This window comes from Pleurodeles waltl, chromosome 6 (assembly GCF_031143425.1).
Source record: "Pleurodeles waltl isolate 20211129_DDA chromosome 6, aPleWal1.hap1.20221129, whole genome shotgun sequence".
Taxonomy (NCBI): Eukaryota; Metazoa; Chordata; class Amphibia; order Caudata; family Salamandridae; genus Pleurodeles; species Pleurodeles waltl.
Window position 1 is genome coordinate 7866532 of NC_090445.1, and position 10224 is coordinate 7876755.

Here is a 10224-nt window from a genome sequence, read left to right on the forward strand (position 1 = left end):
GGCTTTGTATTAATACGTTTGTACAGTATTAACATATGGACACAGATATTACCTGCAGACAGTGCTCTTTCCTGATCCATAATGTGGTACTTTAAATTGGCAGCAAAAGGGTTGAGCTGCAGGTGGTTGGGCCTACATGTCCCAAGGAACAAAAATAAACATGAAAACTTGTTGTCCTTGACCCCAAGCAATATGTCCTGGAAGTCGGGCTTTAGGAATCCCACATCCCTGCTAAAGCTACTCGCTGCCCGGCGCTCAGCTCCACGTCGATCCTGGTCTCGGTTGAGAGGAGGGTCCCGACACTGCTTGTGTATCCCTCAGCACTCGTCTTTGTCCCATTCAAAATCTTTGGGATACTGTGGTATGCATGAGAAGTCAAAGAAGCGCAAGCGTTCATCGACTTCACCCCGTCGGTCAGCTGAAGCGATGCGGGAAAAGGGCTCCGTCCTCAAAGCCTGCTACTGAATCGGCTCTGCGCTTCCCTGAGTGTCCGGGTGCCAAAGCCACCCCTGCCCAATCAAAAGAATTTTGAGGGTGCCCAGGGATCCGCTTCTAGATCTGAACAGGCATCAGTCATACCATCCCAAACGACGGTTCTGACATCGACACTCCTGATGCTGGCCGCGCCCATGGTCGGTGTCACTCCCATACTTCTTGCCGACACGGAGCTGGATGCAGATTCCGACTTTGGCGGGGACCTTGCTCCCTAGGTCGGATCCTGACCCTTATTTTTATTGGTACGAGTTTGGTGAGTGTATGGAGGGGTCGCTGGACCCTTTAGAATGCTAGCTTGAAGACCCTATGGACTGAGCTCCGGAACTGGGTGAAGCCAGCAGTCTGGACCCTGATGCTGGCATGATTTCTCACCCTACTGTGGCTACGGAGGAGGGAGCTTCTTATTCCACTGTAGTGCGCAGCACGGCGAGGTCTTGAGCCTCGAGCTGTCTTCAGAGGCTATCAGGACTAACTTCCTGACTGAAGTGCTTCAGCCTGGGGCTTCCATGTCCAAACCCTGTTTGCCCTTCAATGAAGCCCTCACTGATGTCCTGCTGGGGACCTGGTAAAAACCCAGCACAGGGGCCCCTGTGAACAGGACAATAGTCCACCGTCATATGCCTGCGCTTAACGACCTGGCGTTCCTGACCCAACAAAGCCTGTACTGGACGTTCCTGACCCAACAAAGCCTGTACTGGGTGGAGGTGCTTCTCACCTCCCCCTGCAAGGCTCACCCCCTTTGTTACAGCGCCACAGGGCATTCCAGCTAGTGGAAATGCCCGCCCCCTCAGGCCACGACCCCACTTTTGGCGGCAAGGCCGGAGGAGATATTGAGAAAAACAAGGAGGAGTCACTGGCCAGTCAGGACAACCCCTAAGGCCTCCTGAGCTGAGGTGACTCTGACTTTTAGAAATCCTCCATCTTGCAGATGGAGGATTCCCCCAATAGGATTAGGAATGTGCCCCCCTCCCCTCAGGGTGGAGGCACAAAGAGGGTGTAACCACCCTCAGGGCTAGTAGCCACTGGCTACTAACCCCCCAGACCTAAACACACCCCTAAATTGAGTATTCTGATGGATACAACTACCTGTGGATTCCTCACCTGATGAATACTCCCATGGCGCCAGCATTTGACGGAAATCTTCTTACTAGTCTCTGCACGTCGACGAGGACGTCACTCTAGCCCACGCGACGCCGTCTGACGTCATACAGGCAATAAGAAGTCCTCGCCGACGTGCCGATGACAGTTCCCTTTTTTCCGTGCATTCGAAACGGTTATCTTCGAGGGAGTTACTGTTACCTTCGTGGTTACAGTGTATTGTCTGCTGCGTAGTCTTCTCTGCGGTAACAATGTCTCAGAGGAAGTCGGGTTTCAAGCCCTGTCGAGAGTGTGGGGGCAAGATGTCAGTTACAGATCCTCACTCCGACTGTCTATGGTGTTTGAGCTCCGACCACGACGTCTCGACTTGCGATTCATGTCAACACATGAATCCGAAGGCCCTCAAAGAGCGCGAGGCCAAGTTATTCATGGCAAAGTCAAAGAAGAAGGAGAAACATCATAAGAAGTCTTCTTCGCCAAGGTCTCACCGGCGTCATCGAGACTCCCGGCGCCGTAGAGACTCACGACGTCACTCCAGCAAGGAGTCTCGTTCGAGGTCACCTTCGGCTCGGCGTCGGAGGACTTGGGAGGTCAGCCCCACGGTCACGCCGCATCCATCGACGCCGTTGCCCTCTCCGGCGTCACCGACTTCACCTGGTCAGGCGTCAGTGATTGAGGTGGTGCAGCCTCTTGTGTTTTCTCCGGCGTCGCAGACGTCGAGGCCGGCGTCGGGGTCGCCCTCGATCCAGGCACCCCAGTATCCGGCTTTTCCCACTCCTGGAGCCGATAGTACCGCGTTTCTTAATGCGATGTATACCATCTTTCAGCAGATGGCTCCAGGAGCTGCTCCGGCTGGTCCTTCGGGGCCCTTGGACTTTTCGTTGGGTGATCCTGCGCCTCTTCGGCCGGCACCCTTTATGCCCTTTCTCCCTTTTGGGAATGTGGGCTCGGCGCCGGTGCCGGCGTCGGTGGCCGCTCCGGTGGCTTCGGATGTTTCGGCCCCGGAGGTTGCCCCTCCGTCGAAGTCAGGATTTTGCCCTGTGACTCCGGTTGGTCCATCGGCTCCAAGACCTCGTCCTCCGGCTCCTGCCTCGGCGCCGAAGCTGCCTGTGGCGCCGGACGCGGCGTCAGATGCTTCTGGAGATCGGCGCCGTTCTTCGACGTCGGCGGAGGCCATGTCGACTCCGCGTATCGAGGAGAGACTTCATTCGAGGAGGCGTGCTCTCCGTCTTTTAGAAGAGCAAGAGTACCAGCGAGTCCTAGAGGAGGGAGAGATTGAGGACTCTGGAGACGGACTGCATGGTCTGGATACAGCCAGTGGGCTGGACACTTCCCCTGAGTGGGACCTTTCATCTCCAGGGGAATATACGGAGGAGGCTGCTTCCTTTCATGCTGTGGTGAGGAAGGCAGCGAGCTTTTTGGACCTGCCTTTGCCGGTGGCAGAGGCAAAGCAGAATTTGCTGACAGAGGTATTGCATCCGGCCTCTGCTGCAGCTGAGCCTCTCTTGCCATTTAATGAGGCTTTGCTGGATCCGGTGTTGGAGGTGTGGAAGAAGCCGGTGTCTTCCTCGGCCGTTCATAGGGCTGTGGCCAGGAGGTATCGAGCTGCACCATCTGACCCTGGCTTTCTCTCTAGACACCCTACGCCGGAGAGCTTGGTGGTGCAAGCCTCCTGTTCCTCAAAGTCAGCGCCTGGTTCCTTCCCGACGGTGCCTGGAGACAGAGACTCCAAGAAACTGGATGCGCAGTCCAAGAAAATATTTTCGTCATGCAGTTTGGCGTTGAAGGCCACCAACGCCACGTGCATTCTGGGGAGGTACATCCATGCGCTGATGGATGATATTTCGTCTTCATTCACGGAGCTTCCCCAGGGTCTTTTGGATGTGGTCTCGGACGCCCAGGCTGCCGCGACCCAGATTATCCAGTCTGGGCTGGACACGACCGACTCGGTGGCCAGGGCGATGGGCACGGCTGTGGTGGCAAGAAGACAGGCCTGGCTCCGAAACTCAGGGTTCTCTGCGGATGTGCAGTCGACCCTGCTGGACCTCCCGTTTGATGGGGACAGACTGTTTGGAGCCAAGGCAGATTCAGCCTTGGAACGATTTAAGGAGAGCAGAGCCACAGCCAAATCGTTAGGACTGCAAGCTCCTTCTTCCTCTGCCTCTTCTAGAATTTTCAGGAGGTTTCGGGGATTTGGGCGTGGCTCTTATTCCTCTTCCTTTCGGGGGAGGTTCCAGCAACCCGCCTCTTCCCTCCCCTATAGGTCATTTAGAGGGAGGGGGAGGGGTGGGGTCCGTACCAGAGGAGCCTCTCAACAGCACTCTGCCTCTTCCTCGTCCTCTGGAGGGGTGCAGCAGGGGAAGCAGCCTTAGGCTTCCACCGTTTCCCACTCACTCCTCTCCTGTAGGGGGAAGATTACAGCGTTTTCTCCACAAGTGGAAGTCTATCACAACGGACACTTGGGTTCTCGGCATTGTGGGAAAAGGCTACGCCCTTCCCTTTCGGGAGTTCCCGCCCCTCATCCCGCCCCGCCCATCTTATTGTTCAGAAGAACACCTCCTGTTGCTAGAACAGGAGGTTCAAGTCCTCCTTTCAAAGGGCGCGGTAGAGTTGGTCCCAGAGCAGGAAAAGGGTCGAGGTTGTTACTCAAGATACTTCCTGATTCCCAAAAAGGATGGTCAGTTGAGACCAATCCTGGATCTGAGGATCTTGAATTGGTTCCTCAAACAGGAAAAGTTCAAGATGCTGACCCTAGCACAGGTGCTTTTGGCGTTGAACAAGGAAGATTGGATGGTGTCTGTCGACTTGCAGGATGCTTACTTTCATGTCCCGATACTCAAGTCGCACAGGAAGTATCTCCGGTTTGTGGTAGGGTCGCAGCACTATCAGTTTGCGGTCCTCCCGTTTGGTCTTACTTCAGCACCTCGAGTCTTCACAAAGGTGATGTCAGTGGTTGCGGCGGAGCTCAGAAGGAAGGGGATAGCAGTATTCCCTTACTTGGACGACTGGTTGATCAAAGCCAAGTCCCCGGAGCTTGTGTCGCATCATCTGCAGTCAACAACCCAGTTGTTGTTCGACCTGGGCTTTTCGGTGAACGTGCCCAAATCTCACCTGGAGCCCTCTCAGCGCCTCCTGTTCATAGGGGCAGTACTGGATACAACATTGAGTCGAGCCTTTCCTCCGCCTCAGCGGATTCAAGATATTCAGGAATTGGTTCCAATGTTTCGAAATGGAGCGGTAGTTCCAGTCCTCAAGGTCCTTCGTCTGCTCGGTCTGTTCGCCTCCTGCATTCTGTTGGTCACGCATGCTCGCTGGCACATGAGGGCTCTTCAGTGGTGCCTCCGAAGGCAGTGGTCTCAACACAAGGGAGATTTAGAAGGTACTGTCAAGATCTCCAGAGATGCTGCTGTGGAATTGAAGTGGTGGATTGCGGGCAACAATCTTTCACAGGGGAAGCCGTTCGCGCAGTCGCCACCAGTGGCCACGGTAATAACGGATGCCTCCACCCTAGGATGGGGAGCTCATCTGGGGGATCTGGAGATCAAAGGGCTTTGGTCTCCAGAGGAACAGGTGTTTCATATCAATCTGTTGGAGTTACGGGCTGTACGTTTGGCTCTCAAGGCCTTCCTCCCATCCCTTCGTGGTCAGTCGGTACAGGTCCTGACGGACAATACTACCACGATGTGGTACATAAACAAACAGGGAGGAGTAGGGTCGTACCTTCTCTGCAGAGAAGCTCTTCGGCTATGGTCCTGGGCAAAGGACCATCAGATTTGCTTGGTGGCAAATCATCTGGCCGGGGTCTTGAATGTACGTGCGGACAGTCTCAGTCGCCAATTCTCGGCAGACCACGAGTGGCGTCTCCATCCAGATAAAGTCTGTTTAATCTTCCAGATGTGGGGGTTTCCTCGGATAGATCTGTTTGCCACTCGGGAGAACGCGCATTGCCCGTTATTCTGCAGCCTCCAGTATCCGATGCAGGGAGCGTTGGGGGACGCGTTTCAGATAACCTGGTGCGACCAGTTGCTTTACGCGTTTCCCCCCATACCCTTGATTCCTCGAGTGTTGAGGAAAATTCGCCAAGACCGGGCCCAAGTCATCTTAATAGCTCCGGATTGGCCAAGGAGGGTATGGTACTCCGACCTTCTCCAACTCTCACTGTGCCCTCCGCTCCGTCTCCCTCTCAGGGCAGACCTCCTCTCGCAGTCGCAGGGGCAGGTTTTACACCCCAACCTCCAGAGTCTGCACCTACATGCTTGGAGATTGAACGGGGCAACCTGAGTTCCTTCTCTCTCCCGCCTGATGTAGTGGATGTTATCTTAGCGGCCAGGCGACACTCCACTAAATCTATCTACGCTAATAGGTGGTCTAAATTTGTTATGTGGTGTGGAGAGAGACAGATTGATCCCTTACATGCTCATCTGTCACATGTTTTGTCTTTTGCACTGTCTCTAGCGCAGAAAGGTTGTGCAGTAGCTACCATTAAGGGTTATTTGTCGGCCTTGTCAGCCTTCATTTGTCTTCCAGACCAACCATCGTTATTTAAATCCCCTATTGTTCTCAGATTCTTGAAAGGTCTTCTGAATCAATATCCTCCAAAACCATTCGTTATGCCTCAATGTGATTTGTCCTTGGTCCTGACTTTCCTTATGGGGTCCCCTTTTGAGCCTATGCATTCTTGCCCCTTAAGATATTTGGTTATTAAAACAGTATTCCTGGTAGCTATAACATCTGCAAGGAGAGTGAGTGAGTTGCAGGCCTTATCGGTTAAACCCCCTTATATAACGTTTTATGGGGATAAGGTGGTGTTGAGGACCAAGGCTGCTTTCCTTCCGAAGGTTGTTTCACCCTTCCATTTGGCTCAGACAATCACTTTGTCCACGTTTTATCCTCCGCCTCATCCTTCAAAGGAGGAAGAAAGACTACATCGCCTGGACCCAAAAAGGGCGTTGAGCTTCTATATCGACAGAATGAAGGATATCAGGCTGGAGGATCAGCTGTTTGTCGGATACGTGGGCAAGAGGAGAGGAAAGGCAGTCCACAAGAGAACACTCTCCAGGTGGGTTGTTCTTTGCATTAAAATCTGTTACTCTTTGGCAAAGAAGGATCCGCCTGAGGGCATTAGAGCTCACTCCACCAGAGCTAAGTCGGCCTCTTCGGCCTTGGCCAGGGGTGTTCCTGTGGTTGACATCTGCAAGGCCGCAACTTGGTCGTCCCTTCACACTTTTGTGAAACATTACTGTTTGGACTCTGAGGTCAGAAGGGACGGTCATTTTGCACGGTCAGTGCTGCAGGATTTCTTGGTTTGACCATTTAGGCACCCACCGCCGGGCGTGGTACTGCTTTGGGACTCTATTCATCAGGTGAGGAATCCACAGGTAGTTGTATTCATCAGAAGAACGAGTTACTTACCTTCGGTAACGACTTTTCTGGTGGATACATTAGCTACCTGTGGATTCCTCACGGTCCCACCCGCCTCCCCGTTGCCTTTTTGGTCTCTCCAAGCAATCCTTGAGTGTGCTCCTTTTGGTCTTCAAAGTTGCAATACATTTTGCATGTATGATATTTGTATATATGTGTATATTTATATATAAATCTATATATATATTGGGTATATACATGATTCGTATGTATAAATATATTTATTTGTTTAAAAAAAAAAAAAAAAAAAAAAAAGGTTATATTAAATCTACAGCTATTTTATTGCAATGTTGTGTGATTTACAATATTAAGAGATGTTGCTTTGCTCTTTCATTGCATTGGGTTATTATTATTATTCTCATGCACGTAAAAAATGTTGGTACTGTCATCGGCACGTCGGCGAGGACTTCTTATTGCCTGTATGACGTCAGACGGCGTCGCGTGGGCTAGAGTGACGTCCTCGTCGACGTGCAGAGACTAGTAAGAAGATTTCCGTCAAATGCTGGCGCCATGGGAGTATTCATCAGGTGAGGAATCCACAGGTAGCTAATGTATCCACCAGAAAAGTCGTTACCGAAGGTAAGTAACTCGTTCTTTAGGGCCCCCCAGAACCAAGCAAGATAGATTCCTGCAACCTGAAGACAGACGAAGGACGACTGCTGACCTGAAGCCCTGCAGAGAAGACTGAGACACCAACTGCTTTGGCCCCAGCCCTACCGGCCTGTCTCCCCACTTCAAGAAAAACTGCAACAGCGACGCGTTCCCCAGCGACCTCTGAAGCCTCAGAGGACTACCCTGCATCTAAAAGGACCAAGAACTCCTGAGGACAGCGGCTCTGCTCCAAAGAAGAAACCACTTTGCAACAAAGAAACAACTTTTAAAGGACTGCACGTTTCCCGCCGGAAGCGTGAGACTTTCTACTCTGCACCCGACGCCCCCGGCTCGACCTGCGGAGAAACAACACTACAGGGAGGACTCCCCGGCGACTGCAACCCTGTGAGCAGCCAGAGTTGACCCCACTGTGCCCCCCCAGTGACTACTGCAGAGGGAATCCAGAGGCTCCCCCTGACCGCGACTGCCTGCTTCTGAGAACCCGACGCCTGGTAAAGACACTGCACCCGCAGCCCCCAGGACCTGAAGGATCCGACCTCCAGTGCAGAAGCGACCCCCCAGGTGACCCTCTCCCGTGCCCAGGTGGTGGCTACCTCGAGGAGCCCCCCCCCCCCCCGCCTGCCTGCTTCGCTGAAGAGACCACTGGGTCTCCCATTGAACTCCATTACAAACCTGACGCCTGTTTGCACTCTGCACCCGGCCGCCCCTGTGCCTCTGAGGGTGTACTTTTTGTGCTGACTTGAGTCCCCCCGGTGCCTTACAAAATCCCCCTGGTCTGCCTTCCGAAGTCGCAGGTACCTACCTGCTGGCAGACTGGAACTGGGGCACCCCCTGCTCCATTGAAGCCTATGTGTTTTGGGCACCACTTTGACCTCTGCACCTGACCGTCCCTGAGCTGCTGGTGTGGTAACTTTGGGGTTGCCCTGAACCCCCAACGGTGGGCTACCTTGGACCCAACTTTGAACCCTGTAGGCGTTTTACTTACCTGCAAATCTAACAAACACTTACCTCCCCCAGGAACTGTGGAAATTTGCACTGTCTAGTTTTAAAATAGCTTATTGCCATTTTTGCCAAAACTGTACATGCTATTTTGCTGATTCAAAGTTCCTATGATACCTAAGTGAAGTACCCTTCATTTGAAGTATTGATTGTAAATCTTGAACCTGTGGTTTTAAAAATAAACTAAGAAAATATATTTTTCTATACAAAAACCTATTGGCCTGGAATTGTCTTTGAGTGTGTGTTCCTCATTTATTGCCTGTGTGTGTACAACAAATGCTTAACACTACCCTCTGATAAGCCTACTGCTCAACCACACTACCACAAAATAGAGCATAAGAATTATCTCTTTTTGCCACTATCTTACCTCTAAGGGGAACTCTTGGACTCTGTACATGCTATTTCTTACTTTGAAATAGTACATACAGAGCCAACTTCCTTCATTGGTGGATTAGCGGTGGGGTACAAGACTTTGCATTTGCTGGACTACTCAGCCAATACCCGATCACACAACTAAATTCCAAAAATTGTCATTAGAAACTGATTTTTGAAATTTGAGCTATTTTTCTAAATTTTTAAAAGTCCTGCTAGGGCCTTGTGTTAGTCCCTGTTAGCATTTCTTTTAGAGTTTAAAAGTTTTGTAAAAGTTTGAATTAAGTTCTAGAGATAGTTTTAGATTCTTAAAAAGTATTCCAACTTTTAGAAACATAATGTCTGCTGCAGAAGAGATGGTGATGAAACTCAACCTCACCCCTTACCTGCATCTTAGGATGTCGGAGTTCAGGTCTCTCTGCAAAATCAAAAAGATAAAGACTGGTTCAAACCCTACCAAAGTACAGCTCCAGGAGCTTTTGGCAGAGTTTGATAAAAACAACCCCTCTGATGATATCTTCACAGAAGGGGAAGCTAGTGATGAGGGAAATTTCCCACCTCCAATCCTAGATAGGGAGACCAGGGTTCCTCAAACCCTGACTCCAGAAGTGATAGTCAAAGATGTTTCTTCTCTCACAGGAGAGTCCAACAGCTCTGCAAGCATTGAGGGCAGCCTCAATGAAGATGACCTCCTGCTAGCCAGGTTGGCCAAAAGATTGGCTTTGGAAAGACAGATCCTAGCCATAGAAAGGGAAAGACAAGAGATGGGCTTAGGTCCCATCAGTGGTGGCAGCAACATAAATAGGGTCAGAGATTCTCCTGACATGTTGAAAATCCCTAAAGGGATTGTAACTAAATATGAAGATGGTGATGACATCACCAAATGGTTCACAGCTTTTGAGAGGGCTTGTGCAACCAGAAAAGTAAACAGATCTCACTGGGGAGCTCTCCTTCAGGAAATGTTCACTGGAAAGTGTAGGGATAGACTCCTCACACTCTCTGGAAAAGATGCAGAATCCTATGACCTCATGAAGGCTACCCTGATTGAGGGCTTTGTATTCTCAACTGAGGAGAACAGAATTAGGTTCAGGGGGGCTAAAAAAAATCCTCGAGCCAGACCTGGGTTGATTTTGTTTACTTCTCAGTCAAACCACTGGATGGTTGGATTCATGGCAGTGGTGTAAATGATTACGATGGGCTGTACAATTAATTTGTGAAAGAACACCT